The sequence below is a fragment of the Furipterus horrens genome, unplaced genomic scaffold (assembly GCF_987537825.1).
Source record: "Furipterus horrens unplaced genomic scaffold, mFurHor1.1.pri manual_scaffold_16, whole genome shotgun sequence".
NCBI lineage: Eukaryota > Metazoa > Chordata > Mammalia > Chiroptera > Furipteridae > Furipterus > Furipterus horrens.
In genome coordinates this window covers 8,837,276-8,854,645 of record NW_028327186.1, presented here as the reverse complement: position 1 = coordinate 8,854,645, position 17,370 = coordinate 8,837,276, and the positions used below count along the sequence as shown (strand labels likewise).

General features: G+C 46.9%; 1 protein-coding gene across 1 annotated transcript in view; it reads right to left on the bottom strand.

The window, feature by feature from the left end:
• Nucleotides 1-17,370, bottom strand: part of AGBL1 (AGBL carboxypeptidase 1) — a 375,392-nt gene that overhangs the window by 215,447 nt on the left and 142,575 nt on the right. The gene's annotated exons all lie outside the window — the stretch shown is intronic.

Sequence of the window (17,370 nt, the reverse complement as noted above, 5' to 3'; positions counted from 1 at the left end):
CTAGCCAGGCTTTGCATACCGCCTTCTGTGTGCCACAGCTACTATCCGGTGAGTAACTGTCACCGTGGAAACAATACAGTGCCCCTGATCAAATCTCATTTTCTCTGGTGTCAGATATTTTGGCAGCAGGTAGAAAAGAAGAGGAGAGGAGATCTACTAATGGCCTCTATTTAAGAGCATCCGATGAAAATGTTGACTAGTCCATGACCGATTTTTGTTCTCTGTGCTTAAATGTCAGGCAATTTGAATGTTAATTAGTCATAATGACAAGGAGTGTCTCCTTTTAGGATCCTTTCAAAATGTATCCAGGGGCTAATAAGCAATGGGTGCACACCATAAATATAAAAAGTAAATAAATTAGCATCAGTTAATTTAAATGTAAGCAAACTGCATTGTGGGGTCTTTCCTATGTTCCTCCTGCATTTTGGTTATTTTCCTCTCTGCATGTCTTCTCTTTACCTCATCAAGTTCATGATCTAAACAACCTACTCTATAGCTGAGGAGCAAGGTCAGATTTCCCTGAATTTAGTGTAAAGCCAGAGGATCTTTTTCCACTTTTTAGACGCACGCTCTCAGATCACTGGGCACTTGGAATAAAGGTCAAAGGGAAATAAGACGTATAAAACTCTGTTTATGTGAAATCGCTGGTTTCAGGGTGGTGATTAACCCGGATCATTAGTACGGTCATCAAAAAGGTTAATTTGGTCAATTAACTACCCAGATTCCATTCTGTTTAAATGGTGAAATGATTAGGTAAGTTAATGACCAAATATTACAGGTCTTAAGGTGGCTGTAGAACTCCTTGCGTTTGCCCCACGTTGGATGGGGGAAAACAGGCAGGAAAACCTAAACATCTGGATCCTGGTGTTTACGATGTTTACGTTTCTGTAAATCACTGTCTCAGGGGAAAGGGCTGCAGAAAGCGATTCTAGGCAGCAGAATGGAAGGGAGAGTGACCTAAGAAAGATGCTTTGCATGTGCCCACCCCCTCCGCTGTCCTTCACGCAAGACTGGTTTTGGATTTTCTTAGTGGATGCAGCCTACCAACTTGGGGTGCTGAGTAAATTCTGAATTAAGGAAATGCTACATATTATAATTCAAACGTGAACACTGACATAGCGACTTGCATTTTGAGAGCATTCTCCCAATGTACAATCACATTAATATTACGCTGTGGTTTACAATGTCTCGGAAATGCAAAGATGAGAGAAGCCACAGCAGACACTTTACTCCCAGGGACAAAATGCTGGGGTTGAACCAGGGGAGACTTGACTGTCTGGATCTCTCAGGAGAACAGCCCCAACCTCAGTTACCGAAGGCTAAAGTGCGGACCGAACACAAGGCCAGTGTGGGCAAGAGCAAAGAATATTCATCAAAGTCCATGTATTGCTGCTGTTTGTTGCTACATGGATTTTTCTCCGTTTCGTTCTTATTTATGTGTCTGGCTATCTTGGCATTATACATAGCAGAGCGCCACGGCAGTGATAAGGGATGTCCGACTGTACAAACAACATGTCCTGTGAGGAATTCATTTGCCTGGAATAAGATGACAAATGTAGGCACGGTCCAAGGTTGCGCTCACCCACACGGTGAGAACAGAGCCTGAAATGATAGGGCCATGAGCACCCGGGACAGGAAGCCTTTTATGTTGATCCCTCCGAGACGGATTGAAGTCATGAACCCAGGCAGCATTTGCTCAACACTTGGCTGGGGTCCGAGCCATCGGATTTACATTTTGACTCTGCTGGGCCCGGCTATAATTTTAAGTTTGATAGTGTGGTTGACAGTCTATTACGCTCAACATATTTTTTTTTAAACTTTTACTTTCAAAGAAAAACCTCAGCTTTCTGAGTCTTTCCTATTTATCATGCATGCATTGCAAAGGTGGCGTTTTAGAGCTTGTTTTTTTTTTTTTTTTTTTTTCCCAAATTCAATGTGGTAGAAAGGACCCACCCCATAAAGCTTTGCCACAGGCTGGCTCTGGGGACAGGCAGAGCTCCACATCTGACATGTTTTAAGCCACCACCTAGAGATGCAAGTGTGTATCTGTTTTCTCATGGTCTTGAAGTAAGAGAGACACCTCCCACGAGAGAGAGCACCCTGCGTTCTATTCCACACCTGAGGGCCTCATGGCCTAGTGACCCAGGGAGCGGGTCCCCTTGGCAATGCCTATGTGAAGGGGCACAGTGAAGTGTAAGGACCCTGTCTATGGGTCACCACAACCTCTATGAAGTCATCAGCCATGTTTTCCCTCCTATGCCTGCTCCGTTTCTCCAACTTCACTTGTCCATAGCACTGTTCTCAATGGGACTAACTCCTTTACAATACACGGAGCCATCAGTAGCTCTTGGAGGATGAACCTTTCCATTGCTTCTTCTTCCAGTGACAGGTGACAATATGAGTCTCCAAAAGGGCCGAAATTACTTCACTTCAAGGCAAGAAAGGGCTTCAGGGAGCTCTCTGCTTTTAGAAAGACTTAGCTCATCCCTGCCTCATTTCAGGTAGGCAGGGATCCAAGGTGCTGTTATTGACCTTCAGATATTAGTCTGAAAACTCAGCTGTTAACCCATCCTCATGATAGACAACGCTATAATGAACATAACTCCTTAGTTCTTCTCGCCGTTTTCCCTATTACAGACTCTCTTGATTGGTTTTCTCTGAGGAACGCCAGTAGTCAAATCATCTCATAAAATAACAACTAAGCGCGTCCTAAAAACACAAAGTGTCGCCGCCACTGGGTAGTATCCCCGAACAGTACACTAAGAAGTAGATTATTTCTAACTACAGCAGTTAAGCAATTTTGTATATAGAGAAAACAGATAAGAAGGAAAACAGAGAATGTCAAAAGGCAGACTTGATTCTGACCTTCCCTGGATTATTTCTCCGAAATACATTTCCCCTTGTGTTAGGTACTTAATTGTGCTGTAATAGACATGGTTCCTCAAGCCAAGATGCTGTCATTGGCTCCAAAAGGCCTGGAGTCCCTCTTTGTCCTACTCTTTGTTTTATAGGCTTTCTACCCAAAGTTGTCCTTGATGAAAGTCCCAAACGTCCAGAGTTTTAAGTGGATTTGTATAAAATTCCACCTTCATGTGGGCTCAGTTTTTCAGATTCCTCGCTTTTAATGAACTCAGTTAAGACCCTTTTCTGGGTCTGGTAGAAGTGAAAAGCATGCTGGGATAGGGAACAAGCCTTTCACTGGCTGCAGGCAACATTCTCTGAACCCCAGCTTCAGCATCTACAAAGCAGGGAGCAGAGCTCTCTAGAGTATTTAAGATTCCTTCTCTTTTATACTTCTCTCTACAAGGTCAAGAATAAGAAAGGAAACGCGAGGTGGTCTTTGTCTTTGTGCCCTGCCAACTTCTATTATTATGTTCAGCACAATTGGATCCCAAGACAAGTCTGGGAACACGAGCTTCGATTCCCGGGGAAGACACAGTGAGAAGGAGCCCAGGCAATTGCAGGAACTGCCACTGCTGAAATTAAAGCCTAATAAGCTGTGACTCTGTTGAACCTGTTTAGGGAGCCACAAGATACAGCATTCACACTTTTGAAAATAAAAGGGTATATGACTGAATAATGACACTGAAAAGCCAGCTATTAAATGAGATTGCCCCATAAAAACTGGTAAAAACTGTCAAAATCATATGAACGGTCTCTCTTGTGAAATGCCAGTAGGTATTTTCTTAAAACCATGCACAAAAAAAAAAAAAAAATGGCAGAGCATTTTTTTATGATGAATTATAGGTCTAAATGCTTAATATAGACTGAAAAAAATAAAACAATATAAAAGACATTAAATGGCAGCATAAAGCTGGAAATGTCATTTAGGACTCTAGAGATGTCCTAGCTTCAAACTCATAGAAATATCGCCTAATTAATGACATCCAGTATGTCCAGAATATCTTATGAGAGACACTAATGTTCCTCCCTGGGCAATTTCTGTTTCTTGGTTATGGATATTACAAAAAGGTCTACTGCGTTTGCCATCACCCCTGTAAAATGAAACTTCTATCATTTCATTCCATGAGTTGCTCCTCTTTCTCCTCTTCCCATGAAAACTATTTCTATGCAGTGACAAAGAAAACATGGAATCAATTTCTTTCCTTGAATGATCGCCATGTGATTCAAACTAAATAAAATAAATACAGAGTACGTAACAAAACAGACAGAATAAATAACTAAGTAGAAGATTTGACGTACTGTGTGCATTTTCATTGTCTTGCATTCCCAGAGCAGAACGGGCCTCCTGTAGGCTGCAGTTAGTAGGAACGTAGACAATGATGCTTATATGTGAACAGAATCAGGGCAATTCAGTTTGAGTTCACTTAAGCAAATGGCTGATTATTTATAGTAACACACACAGAGTGGGGCAAAAGTAGCATTAAGTCAACAGAAGCAAAATAATTTGGGTTGGTGTCACAAAGAACTTTCTAGATGGAAATGCCTGAAGCCACGAAGGTTTCTGACCCATGTGTAACGCGTCGGTTCAGTGAACTAAGGTTAAGAGAACAGCTACTCCCACACCCCTGGACTAAGTCACCCACGTAGCATGGTGAATAATCTGTTCTACAAGCTCCAGGTTAGGACAGGTGCCTCCAGAAGTGTGATGCACCCTAAGTCTGGAGCTGAGGTTGTCTCTTCACTCCTCAAAGACTCTGACGGAGCCCACCCTTTGCTTGGGGCAAGGTCAGGGAACAACAGAGAATTCTGAACAAGACTAGAGATGAAGACATGCTCCATCCCCCGCGTTTTTGAAAAGAAGAAAATGGCAGATAAAATCAGTGAGCTTGACACTGATCTTCAGCCAAATTCTGGAACACATAAACAGGGAAGTCGCGGCCCCCAGAAAAGGGAGAAGAAATCGTAGAGAACAACTTAGGAGTCACTCAGCTGTGCCAGCTCATCATTTCACACTTGACAGGTTATTAGCTAAGGAGACAGAGTTTAACAGGCTTTCAGTGAGGAATCAGCAAGAGTCTTGTGAGATATCCTTACATATTATATAAAGAAAAATGGGCTCCATGGCAGGCCTAAAATAGGTTAGAAAGTGGTTGAATAATCATAACTCCATGGATCAATGACTTCAGTGGAATGTGTTACAGTAGACTGTCTTTGGTTCATTCAAGTTCAACACACATGTCAATGACACGGTCAAAAGATACAAGAGAATCTCGCCAACACTGAAGGCTCCGTGTAAATTTGGAGAGAACCGAATGAAATGGATGGCAGAGTCAAAATCCGAAGTGGTCTCATAAGAATGGAATCCAGCCGGCTGGAACTGGGATAAGTGTGAGTTCAAGCACTCGGTCCATCCAGATTAACTGCACATGTCGTCGTCGTCGGCAGCCGTCTGTCTCGAGAGACGATGGTGTAGCTTCTTAAGTGTCTATCTGCACCGCCGAGAATGGCTGTGCAGTCCGACTCGGGAGTGACACGGCATCTGTCTCCTCCTGTGTTGAATTGACATCTTGCGATGACGCTGGAGTGTCCTCTCCAGTGGAGCTGAAGCTACAGAGCCTGGGCAGGGTGATATGGAGGGTCTGCTGTTGCCCATGCAGCAGACCCCCCCTCTCTTCGCAGCTGAAGTGTCCAAGGGAAAGACGGAGTCGATACAGCTTGGCTTCAGGTGCGCCGCAGGAGTTGCCGGTGTTGACTACAACGTCAAACCGCCTTAGGGACTCCGGCTCCGGATTTTCTGTCGGGGTTTACTCCCTTAGCCTTTCCCCTGAAGAGGTATGCCGCAAGGCAGCGGAGGTTTTTTGGAGTCAGAGTTTTCCTTCTCTGATGTACCCTGACTGGAGACCCAGCAGGAAGCAGCCACACTAGCAGCACAGAGTGTGAAAATGGACTTGGGTTCTTCGCTTGACACTGAGCTGAAAATGAGTTAGCAATACAATCTGGCCATCAAAAGAGCATGGGTGTTCACGCCTCAGGCTTCATGAAGAGCACTTGGGTTTTCAGAATGAAAAGGGTGGTCACCTGGGACCCTCGCCTTCACGTAGACCTAGACATCCCTGGACACTGCTAAGTGTGCCGTTTCCTCTGTAGGAAGCTCTCACCTCCTGGCCTCTCTTCCTTCCGCGCTCACTGTAGATGCCACAGGAAGTTGTCCTGGATCCCAGAGTGAAGTCAGACACCCCTCCCTCCAGGCTCCCCTTCTCACCCCATATGACACTGTTTTTAATGGCCTGCTTCCACCCATACGCTGTGAACAGCTTGCTCTGTTCAACCTTACAGCCACAGGTTTACCAAGGTCTCTTACCACGTGTTCAACCAAGTTTTATCTAATATGTGAGATAATTCAGGGAATAATCAGGACAGCGGAAGGATCCAAAATCACATCACAGGAGCAGTGGGTGAAGGAGCCAGAGATGCTTACCCTGTGAAAGGAAGGCTCCCGGCCTGATATAAAAGTAGTCTTTAATTATGCAGAAGGTGCAAAGAACAGTAGTTTCCCTTATTCTACATGGCATCAAGGACAGAAGTTTCAACAAGAGATATTTTAGCAATGGCTCAAGAGATGACTTCCTAAGAGGGCTATCAACAATGGACAAAGTCCCCATGAGAGAAAATAAATTCACCCACTACAGATATCCTCCAGCACAGACCTGCTATATGGCAGGAATGCCACTAAGAAATTCCAAGCACAGGATGGACATGCTACGTTCCCTAAGATTCCATAGCTGTTGGATCAAGTCACAGAAATGTCTATTAGTGCGCTATATCTTCCTCGGTGGAATAATCCACTAGGGATCAAATGTCTGTCCAAGAGAAATCCCACCCATGGAAATAGCAGTAGAATAAGAATCTGCTGCCTTTTCATCTCATCTCTGCTAGGGAACTGGGCAAACATTTACAAGTAGCATCAAATCCCAAAGCTTATTTCTTGACCTGTACAATGAAATACTGGCTTGAACCTAATAATTCTAAATACTCTTCCAGATATATAATCTATTTAATGCTATGCAATGCATTTAAATGACCTACCCAAGGAAAATAAGTTGTTTTTCAGAGGATATTTATTACATTACAGGCATTATATGCTAAGCCTCTCGGTGGCCAAATCCGCTGAGTTGGAACATCCAATAACTCAGTGTCAAGATGGCTAGATTAATAGCTAGATGTTGAATTACATTTTCAAAAAAGTCTTTCCCACATTAGATCAGATGGATTTCAATGGCCTTGATTACAGTTGAAGAGAGTTTCGCTGTCCGAATTTCCCGAATTACAGCTATAAATGACGGGCATTAGCAAGCTGCAGCCTCCTTCTGCAGGCAGGCCCGGCCTCGGCAGGACTCACAAACGTCGGGATTCTTCGCCGTGACATTGCAAAGCGCAGCCTGAGCGGCGGACACGCATCCGGCACTAGAGAAGGGTCTTGGCTCGGACAGCGTTGCTTCAGGATAAGCCACCTCTTCCAGGGACACAGGACTTTTTAGATCAGGTCGACACTGTAATCAAGCTTGTTGGCTGTTGTCATCTGTCTGGCGATGTCTATTCAACTTACTTCCTGGCCTGGAGTCAGTTTCGTTTTCTTTACCGAAGGCACGGACTTGTCTGAGGGAGAGGGCTGCTCTCATCGCAGAGCCACATCGTCGGGGAAAGAACGCACCAAAAGGTGAAGGGACGACCTCTTTGTCTCAGCCCACGGAAGCTGCGGTGTGAACACATGGCAAAGCATAGGCACTAAAACTGTTTTTAATTCACTAGGAGTAAAAAAAGTATATTCTCTTCACGCTTTCACTTCTCATTGGTTTAACTGTAACTGTGAATTGCATAGTGGACAGTCGATATGCACGCTGAGTATTTTGAGATTAATTACTTTACCATAGACGGCACTCGTAAATACGGAGCACGTTGCACAGTAACTCATTTAATTGCAAGTGGCTTCACGGAGGAGCTGTTACTGTCCCCACTGTACCTGGGAGGGGAGTTAAGCCCAGTGGAATACGCTTCAGGGCCCAACGGCTTGTTTCGCAGCTGCTGTTGGATGCTGAGGCTCACGGCTGAGTGCCTCCCCTAGGAACGACCCTCAGCCAAAGGGGTCTTCCTGGCCCTAGGATGCACCCTGTCGCTGGAGGCAGCCACAGTAAATGATGGGTCACCGGTGGGGTGTACAAAAGACACACTTGTGCTGCTTTCTTAACTCAGGACATTGAAGGCTATCCCAGCTGCAGAGCGACCCAGGTCATGACTACCACAGTTCAGCCTCCGCTAAGCCCGGTCCAGCTTTTTCCACTCCCCGACAAGGGTTATTCCCAAGAACATGTCGCAAACTGACATCCCAGAGTCTGTTTCCCAAGTTTCTTGTTCAAGGCCACACAGCTCATAAGTGGCAGACTCAGGCGACGCAGGTCCGGAATCCATGTTCTCAGCCCCTGTGCTAACGCGCTTCCTCATAACTAGGCTTCATCGCGTGTCTGCGCCTCAGGGGAAAGCCTGGAGGGACACCTCCCGAGCTGAAGCATCACGAATATTCCTCTAGATTATCTGGGTAAACAGCAAAAAAGGTGACCCTGTTCCCATAAGTTCAGTAAAGGCCATATTTTGTAATCCCCTACTGGAGAGTCTGCATGGATGTTAATATTTCAATAGAACGGGTAAGTTATGCAATAAAGAAATTTATTTACACAAAATCTGAAATTTGTTTTCCAACCATGGTACCCTGTTTTAGAAAAACATCTATTACACGCATCTGCGGGTGTCATCAGACCCCTGTGCTGGCCTAAGGAAACCTTCGCTCTCCTCCCAGGGACCCTCTGCCCCCAGTTTCTGAATTCTCTTTGATATCTAGCCACTTCTGGGAAGCCGTCTTAGACAGGCTGAAGGGAGTCTCATATTTTTATTTTTTTTCTCTGCAAAACCCTGCATTCTGTCTTAAGAACATACTTACCTTTGCTTTGCGTGCTTGAATGTGGTAAGATTATGTATGAGATAACGTGTCTACATAGTTTGCAGATACATTACCCCTGCGTGCAAAGGCCTCTCACTGGCAGATTTCGGGGAGCCTAGAGTTCGGGGACCCTGGCCTCTAAATTCAGCTCTAACATTGTGAGGACTTAAATACCTACTGAACATTACTAGCACCCTTTTTCTCTTCTATAAATAGAGGGTGGGACTGGATGTGTTGAAATGCAAGAGTCCTTCTAACATGCGCATTATAGGATTTTATTAACTTCTGATTTCATGTATAATGTAGTGGTAAGTGGCAAGGTTCCAGAAACACACACACACACACACACACACCCAAATTCAAGACCTTCTTCATTCAATTACTATCTGTGTTCTGTGTGCTCTTAAGACACTTACCTTGCCCTTAAAATATTAGTTTCCTTCTGAGTAAGGCCATGTTAGTTCTTACCACAGAGGGCTGTCTTGAGGACTAAATGGCATAATGCATATAAAATAGTCAGCACCTGTTAAATAGTTATTTGTCATGTCCTTGTCACTGACGGTGGTGGTGGTGGTGGTTGGGAGAGGAGGTGGTGTAGTATCTGCTTAAACTGTGCACTTGTCCCGCGTCTCCAGTGTGTGGGTGACTAAGGCCAGTCAGCCGGAATAAAATTAGAAGTGCACACGGCCACGTAACGAATTAATAAGTGCGCTTGGTGTTGTGATGATGGTGTTGACAAACTCTGTGGAAAGGGTTGGTAAGGCTGTTATGCCACCTCATCTGCCTTCCACACCCAAGAGGAACGTGAAGGAAATTAAGGAAACCGGACGGTGGCAATAATAATTAAAAAACACCACATGATGGGACTAAACACAGACCACAGATGGCTTAAGTTAAAGAGAAGTGACTCCAATACCAAAAGGACTGGGAAAGACGGCTAGATCCTAAATAAAACAACAGCCATAATAAACGAAGAAAAGTAACGGTTCCCCATTCCCACTGGAGACCATACAAGAGCAAACGGACACAAGTCGCTTTCTGATAAAATTAGGTGGTTGGGAGGAGAAACACTTTAACCCCGGGAATTGGTTGTTTCCAGCGTGTTCTGGAGAGCAGTGCGCTGTGAGCTCTCCGGGGAGGGTCACACATGACGGTGAACACCCGCCGCTTCGATGGTTGTGGGCAGGGGGAAGGGTGCCAACTTCTTCTCTGCGGCTCCCAAGCTTTGATGATTATATGACTGAGCAGGCTAAGCGCCGCTGTTCCCAGCGCGGGGCTGCTGACAGGCAAATTTCTCAAGGGATTCCCTGGGCCAGATTTCCCCTTTAAAGACCCAAAGTGTAAGTCAGCGCGGGGTGGGGGTGTTCAAAGAGCAGTAACGACACCCTCTAATCAGACACCGTCTCCTAAGCGAGGCGTCCATACGACGGTGAGGCTGGCGCAATCGCTCCCCTGACGAGCTCTGTTCCTTAAGCTCCACTCTTGGTTATTTTTTATTTATTGTAATTACTTTAGTAATAAGATTTGTTTTCTTGTTATTATATATATTGCTGTGCAGCGTAACAAAAAGAAATAATAATAGCCAAAAAGAGTTATGCTTCTTATTTATCTCCTTGGCCGTGACTGGGCCGCGGGGAGGGGTGGGGGCGGGGAGAGGCTGTAAACAGAAGAGCAAGCGCTGCCTGCGGAGTGAGGACGTTTAGGAGCAAGAAGGAAGCAGCAGGGCCGTGGAGGAATGAGGCGAGTGACTCAAAGGGGCTGACGACTCCGGGAGATAAGTAAGCGAGAAGGCGACCTAGGAGTCCGCGCGGCCGGGGCAGCTCTGCGTTACCAAGGTTCCTACACAGCTTTCGACTTTCCTGTGTACGGACGCTGTCCTGCTGGGCCGGAGGAGCCGGCACTAGAGTGCAGAAGCCTCCCGGGCAGGTCCCCGCCCCATACCAGCCCTGGGGGGCGATTCCTCCTGGTTCCTGGCAAAGAGCCCTGGCTTCTGAGGCCGAGGGGGCAGGGAGGCTGTGAGGCTGAGGCCGGGTGCACCGGGCAGGCGGTCCTGCCCCTCGGCTGGGGAGACACACGCCACCAACTTCAGCCACTGTTCATTACAGACCCCCCCAAACACTCTTGGACAGACCCTGGCAGAAACTGAAGCTGATTCTAGGCTGGTTTCTGAAAGACAGGAAGCCGGGATTTTGTTCATTCCAATGCGACAGCTCAATCTGTTCATAGAGCCGGCAGGAGAGGGGAAGGCATCGGCTGTATTCCTCTGGCTCCCAGGCTTCTCCTCTGCCGGTGTTGTACATAACGCATTCAATCCTATACCCACGCTGTAATTTTTAAGTCACAATCACACCAAAGCTTTAGTAAGATAGATATAAATAACCTAAGATATAGTTTAAGTATATATTATGTATAGGTAATGTATTTCACATATAGAGCAAATATAATTATACCTACATGCAACAAAGGAGCCTTCCCCACCTCTGACCTTTCCCTCCCTCTGCAGAATTCCTACCCCACTGCCAACCTTCCTCATGCTGGGGCTCTTGGAGAAACAGACACCCAAGCAGGAAAGAGACCCTTAGGCCTGCCTGGCTGGGCCACTGAGCTCTGCAGGGCCCGCCCCTGAGATTCAGGTGCCAGAACACACCTCGGCACCTTCCCGTGCCGCCCAGCCATTTGCAAGCACATCGGTGTTTGGTCGCAACGCCGCCCAGGTGAGGTGCAGTGGCTGGGGTTTACTGGCCCCTTGAGAAGCTGAAAAGGCAGAAGTACGGAGGTTACACGACCTGTCCAAAGCCCATGGCTGGGAAGAGGCTAATTCTGACCGGAGCTCAGATCTCCTAATCCCCTGAATTCCCCAGACACAAAACAAGAGGGTTGGGGAGAACGAGAAACAGTGCCTATCGTTGCCTTTGAGAGGGCAGGAGGGCCCCAGAACAGGGGACGGACCTTCTCTCTTCTGTCAGGAGGACAGAGCGCTCCTGAGAGCAAATGACAGGAGACAAGTGCCCTGCGTGTGGGCAGGGTCGGCAGGGCTGGGCTTCCTGCTTTGCAGGTGTGGGCTTCCATGTCGCGTAGGGGGCCAGGCGGCACCCCTCCATCCCTGCTGCGTGGTAGAGGCCTGAGGTTGTTTTCTAAAGACATCTAAGGGTCTATTGGAAGCAGGCGCTAGGAGTGGGACGCTAGCTAAGAAGAGAGATGTCTAAAGGGGAAACTGAGAAAAAAACAGACTCATCACCTCTCTTCCTGCCTGCAGACAGTTATCAGAAGCCGTCCAGCCAATAAGGGAACCGAGCATTTAACAAAACAAGTGCATTTCCCCCAAGAGCCTCAGCCTGTACTTGATCAATGATTCTGCAACATGGAATCATTTTTAATTTAATGCTTCTGGGAAGTGAGAGGGGAACCCATCAACTGCAGGCACAGTTGGCAAGAGCTGGGTATTAGCATTTGGCAGCATTTATTATTATTGCTGTTTATGATGGCATAAATTAAGTTTATGCTGATATAATTAATAACCCTAAATTTAGGAATAATAAATAGCGGCATTTACTCGGAGCTGCAGTGTCTGAGGAAGGCAAAGGCTGGCACACAGGCGGCGGCAGGAGCGGGGTGGGAGCCGGGAAGCCCCTGGGACCCTGCGCCCCGAACTCCCAGCCCAGCACGGGGCGCCATGTAACACTATGCAGATGACTTAGCAGCAGGACCCGGAGAGTTCCCGGCGCAGATAATTTTCATTTTGATCTCTAGGAACACATCCGTCAGCAGGACTGAGTGTGCTGCGTCTCCCTCCACAGCCAGGCCCCTCCAACGTCCTCGCAGCCCAGACGGTCCCCCCCTGAGGTGTACAGATGCACCCAGGGCTCCGAGCACAGAGACACGCAGACAGACCCCGACTGACATTTTCATCCAATAGCCAACCTTTGCTCCAGGTCCAAAAAATTTAAATTTTCCTAAAACTCACACAAAAGCAAAAATACCCATTCACGGATAACTCTGATCTGTTCCAACCAGTACAAAACAGCAGAACCACGTAAATGTTGGAAGTATGGGACTGCAAGCTGCAATCTGTCAGCTCCCAGGAAGAGCAGCTGAGGTCCACGCTGAAGGAACACACGACGGGTACCAGCTAGTTTAATTGCTAAGAACTGTGATTTCTGGCCCCCAGACACTCCACAGGGAGACCGCACAGCACAGTCTGTAGGCTCCTGGCGTCGCTGAAGGGAGAATTTGGTGCTGAAACTCGGAATGAGAGCTCAGAAGGGTAGTGCCCTCATCTTGCATCATGTGGCATCACGGTGACCGTCGGCATTGTTTCTACAGACGATACGACCTCCACCACTCAGTCTCCCAGAGGCCACAGGGCGTGCAGAACATTCTCCTGGGGGGCTTTCCGCTTGTGACCAGCTAAGCCTTCGCTGAGCGGGCGGGAGGGAGAGACCCCCTGGGAGGCTGGCCAACTGACAGGGGTCTCCCTCTCTCGACCAGTCTCCCTAATTTTTCCTGCCCTTCCTTCTTCCCCACAAAGAAACTATCTAGACAATTTCTCATGCCATTTCTGCCTTGAACTAGCTATGCCATCTTGGATAACTCATTTGACCTCTTTAGTCTCAGCTTCCTTAGCCATTTCAAGGATTGGGACCAAATAATATGCAAGAACGCTCCCAGCTAAAATATGTTAAGGTCCTTTTATTGAAATACCCTTAAATCTCTACAGAAACGCAGTGCAGGGGAGACAGAAATTCTCTCACTGGACCTGAATCACCAGCTGTTAAAACTGCATCCAAGACGGCACCCCTGTGTAGTCAAGGTTTTTTTTTTTTTCCCTTATCTAGAAATTGGATAGAGGAAGACTACATTTGTTGGGTCAGAGTTAGGCTTAGCTAAGAAAACATATATAAAAGAACCAAGTTACTGTATGTCCTATAAAAGGTGCTGAATCCATTTCTTTCGGTAAAGTCTGTGAGTCTGTGAGTGTCCTTTTAGAGTCCAATAAAGCCTTCACAACCCACAGTGGCATAAGACTACTGGCACTAACTTTAAGCGGTCCCAAAGAGTTAAAATTGCAAGATTTTAAATCTGATTTTAAGTTTCACTTGTTCCCACTAGAGCATTCAGCTATGACTTCCTAACGCCTTGGTGTGCTTACGGACAGTATGTCAGCCCTTTGCTCTTCACTGTTGTTTCCATTCCACCACGGCCTTGGGAAAGGATAATCCAGTTTGTAAAACTGCATATATACTAAGAATAAATACACTCTAATTCTCCTGTGAATAAGCTGGGCTATCCAGCGCCTTCATAAAAAATATTTTGTCACTGCCAGGTACCCAACAAGCAAAGTCCAAATAGTGGGGAAGAGGCCGGATCGTTTCTGTCCCTCACTTACACGACGCATCTACCTTTTTAGTTCTGGAGAGACCCGCCTTCTCCCCACCACGCTCTAATGAGCCCACCCTATGAGTCTGCTCTCACCAATTTTACCCGACGTTAGAAAATATTGTGGGTCAGGGGGCCACTGCCTCGTTTCTCCTACTTACCAGCAGTCCAGCTCAATGCAAGCTACCTGGCTAGCAGGAAGGAAGGCTGTTTCTTTCGGAAACTATCTTTGCATTTTGTTTTCCTGTTACAGACGTGTGTTGCTAAGAAATCCATGGCTTGGCAAGACCCACTGTATTTTTGCTAGAAAATCCTAGCTTGGTCCCTCTGGCCACTATTATCAAAACCTCCCAGCCGTCCTTAGAGGCCCCATTAGCATTACCACAAAAGGAAATGACTACTTTTCCACATTCTTGAACATTCCATGATGGCCCACGACTACTTGTGAAAGAAAAGTACAGTCCAGTTAGTTAAGGACCATGTCAAGTTTAGGCTCTGTAATCTTTCTGCAAAAATTGCCTCTTTGCTGGTCAGACCACCCACAAGGCAATTTTGCTACCTTTAAGTAGCCTATTAACAGGAATGAGTCCAGAGAAAAATCAACGAAGGTCAGAATGTCAGAAACAATATCACATAAGCAATGTTTAGGCGAACAGCATCAAACTTGGAGAGGACTTCACATGGGGAAGTTAAGGCACGTAAAAGAATGATCAGATCTCATCCATGGGCTACCCCAAGGTGAGACGGCCTAAAATGTGTGAACACACGAACCTACCGAACTTTGCACAATAGACTGGGCGTGCCCGGAAACGGCACACAGCCCACAGAAAGCGTCCAAGTGCTATTTACACAAAACCACATGTCAGGCAGGTTATAACAAGAGCTCCTGAGCTGAGACGTCTAAGCCCTTTTACTACGTGATGTTATGCACCCATGGGAGTCTCTTGTTGATGATGTGCCATGGCCTCGGATTTTCCTGTCCACAGAGCAACACTAGGACTTCAAAGTCCTGTTCAGCCAAAATTGTTTGGGTGATCTGGTGACCTACCAAGTGCCTTGACCCTGTATGATGAAAGATGCTACATAAATAAAAAGGGTAATTTTAGTCCTAATAAGCAGATGAATGGCAGTGTCACCAAGAGGAAGCTGTCCATCCAGGAGGGAGTCCAAAGTGACCAGCTGGGAGCTGAAAACACTGTGTCCGAGCCAGGAGGATGCTCAGTGACTGAGACACGTGCTCAGGGGCCGGGATCACGCCTCTGGTGTGGACGTGTGAGCAAAGCAAAAGGAAGGAAGAGCAAAGCTCATTCTTGAGCTTGAAGACTGCGCGGGGCTTGTGGGACCTCTTCCCCAGACAGGTCCCCAGGGAGCACGGTGGCGTCCTCTTCCGCCAGAAGAGAAAACTGCAGGTCAGGGGAAGGGCCAGCATTCCAGAGTAGAGTTATGACTAACCCTAGTGCTCCTTCCGTCATCTACCAGCCCCTGAGAATTTCACGGAGGGAGGGACTTCAGGAAAGGGCCACCTTCCGGGAGGAAACACTGAAATGGACCCCGTCCCTCACTACGCCTTACTCAGCTGTTCCCCGTCGGTTAGGCTGAGAACACGAGCCAGGAGAACCCTGGGCCCTCGGCAGGGAGAAGCCACTCAGTGCTGTTCTGGGGCAGCCCTTCGGGGCCAGAGGAGCACCTGCCGAGTCCTGTGGGGCCCGCACAACTCCCTGGTTGGCTTCACGTCTACGCTGCCAGGGGCCCGAAGGGGGCTCCCTCCCCAAGGACGGGGCCCGCTGCCCACAGGGGCTCCAAGACCAGTCACTGCAGGCCAGGAGGCAGGGCCCCGCACTCTGTCCGCAAAACACTCTGCCAAACAAGGGGAGTCCGGGGGCTACAGAACAGGGGGGCTTGTTAGGAACACAAACACCTTATTTTCTTTCTTCCTTCTTTTTATATCTATTAATGTTTTAATTTCACAGCCTACAGCTTTGACTTGCATGCTGGCACTGTTTCCCATATTTTCCCACTGGGAACGTATTTGGATCCTCGTGTTATATATTACCATCTTTTAAGTGTTTAACCTTTTTAACTGACCAATATTCTTCGTGCGTCTCCTTTGAAGCTAGTCTATCCTCAGCTGTTTAACATTTCTTTGATATTTTTCTTCTTAAAAAATTCGTTTTATATTTCTTGAAACATTCTCGTAATTATTTGAAGTCATTTTAATTTCATTGAAATGTGGTTTCCTTTTTCGTGTTTCTTTCTAAGTCTTATCTCTTCTGATTAGCCTTTTTAATATTGCTTTATTTTCCCAGTTTTCTACACTGATGCTTTAGCTTCTTTGCTATGGATATTATCAATTGCAGCTCCTTTTCCATTTTTAGTTTTGCAACTATTTTTCTTTCAATTTTTGTTTATCTTGTGTTGCCCCGCCCCCCACGCCACATAGGTGTCCATTCCTAGACTGAAAATAAGAATTCTCTACTTACCGTCAGAAGAAGCTGTAGCCTCTTTTCATAAAGTTTGAGACAGGCGTTTGTGGATGTGAATCCTGCCACGCCACCCACTGGCCTTGTGACCTTGACAACCCGCCCCATCCTCCAGGCATGAGCTCACAGCCTCTGAAAATGCTGCCAGACCTCATCAGATGCTGGAATCCATCTGCCCCATGACCTGCTCTGAAGGCAGGGGGTGCCGGGCGAGGAGAAGCTCCACCTCCACCTCCTTCACCCACCAGCCAGTTTTCGGTTATGTCACCGTCAGCCAACCCACAGTCATTTCTCAACCACGTCAGCCTTTCCATGTAGAGAAAGTGACACCCTTCTTACAGCTGTATCCAAAATCCCATAAAATACATCCGAGAATAAGGAGGGCTCTGCATTAAGAGGTAAATAAAAGCTTCAGTCTTAACTGCGAGGGCGTTTTGTAGTTTGAGCTCGGACCTTGCTGCCCACCCACGATGTGACCTGGGCAAGTGACTTAACTGCCCTGGACACCAATGTCCTCCTTTTTAATAGAAGAGTGTTGAACTGAATAATTTCTGAGGACCCCGGCCTATGAATCTATGCCTTTCCATTAAAAAGGCTGTAAGACTGACATCGGTGAAG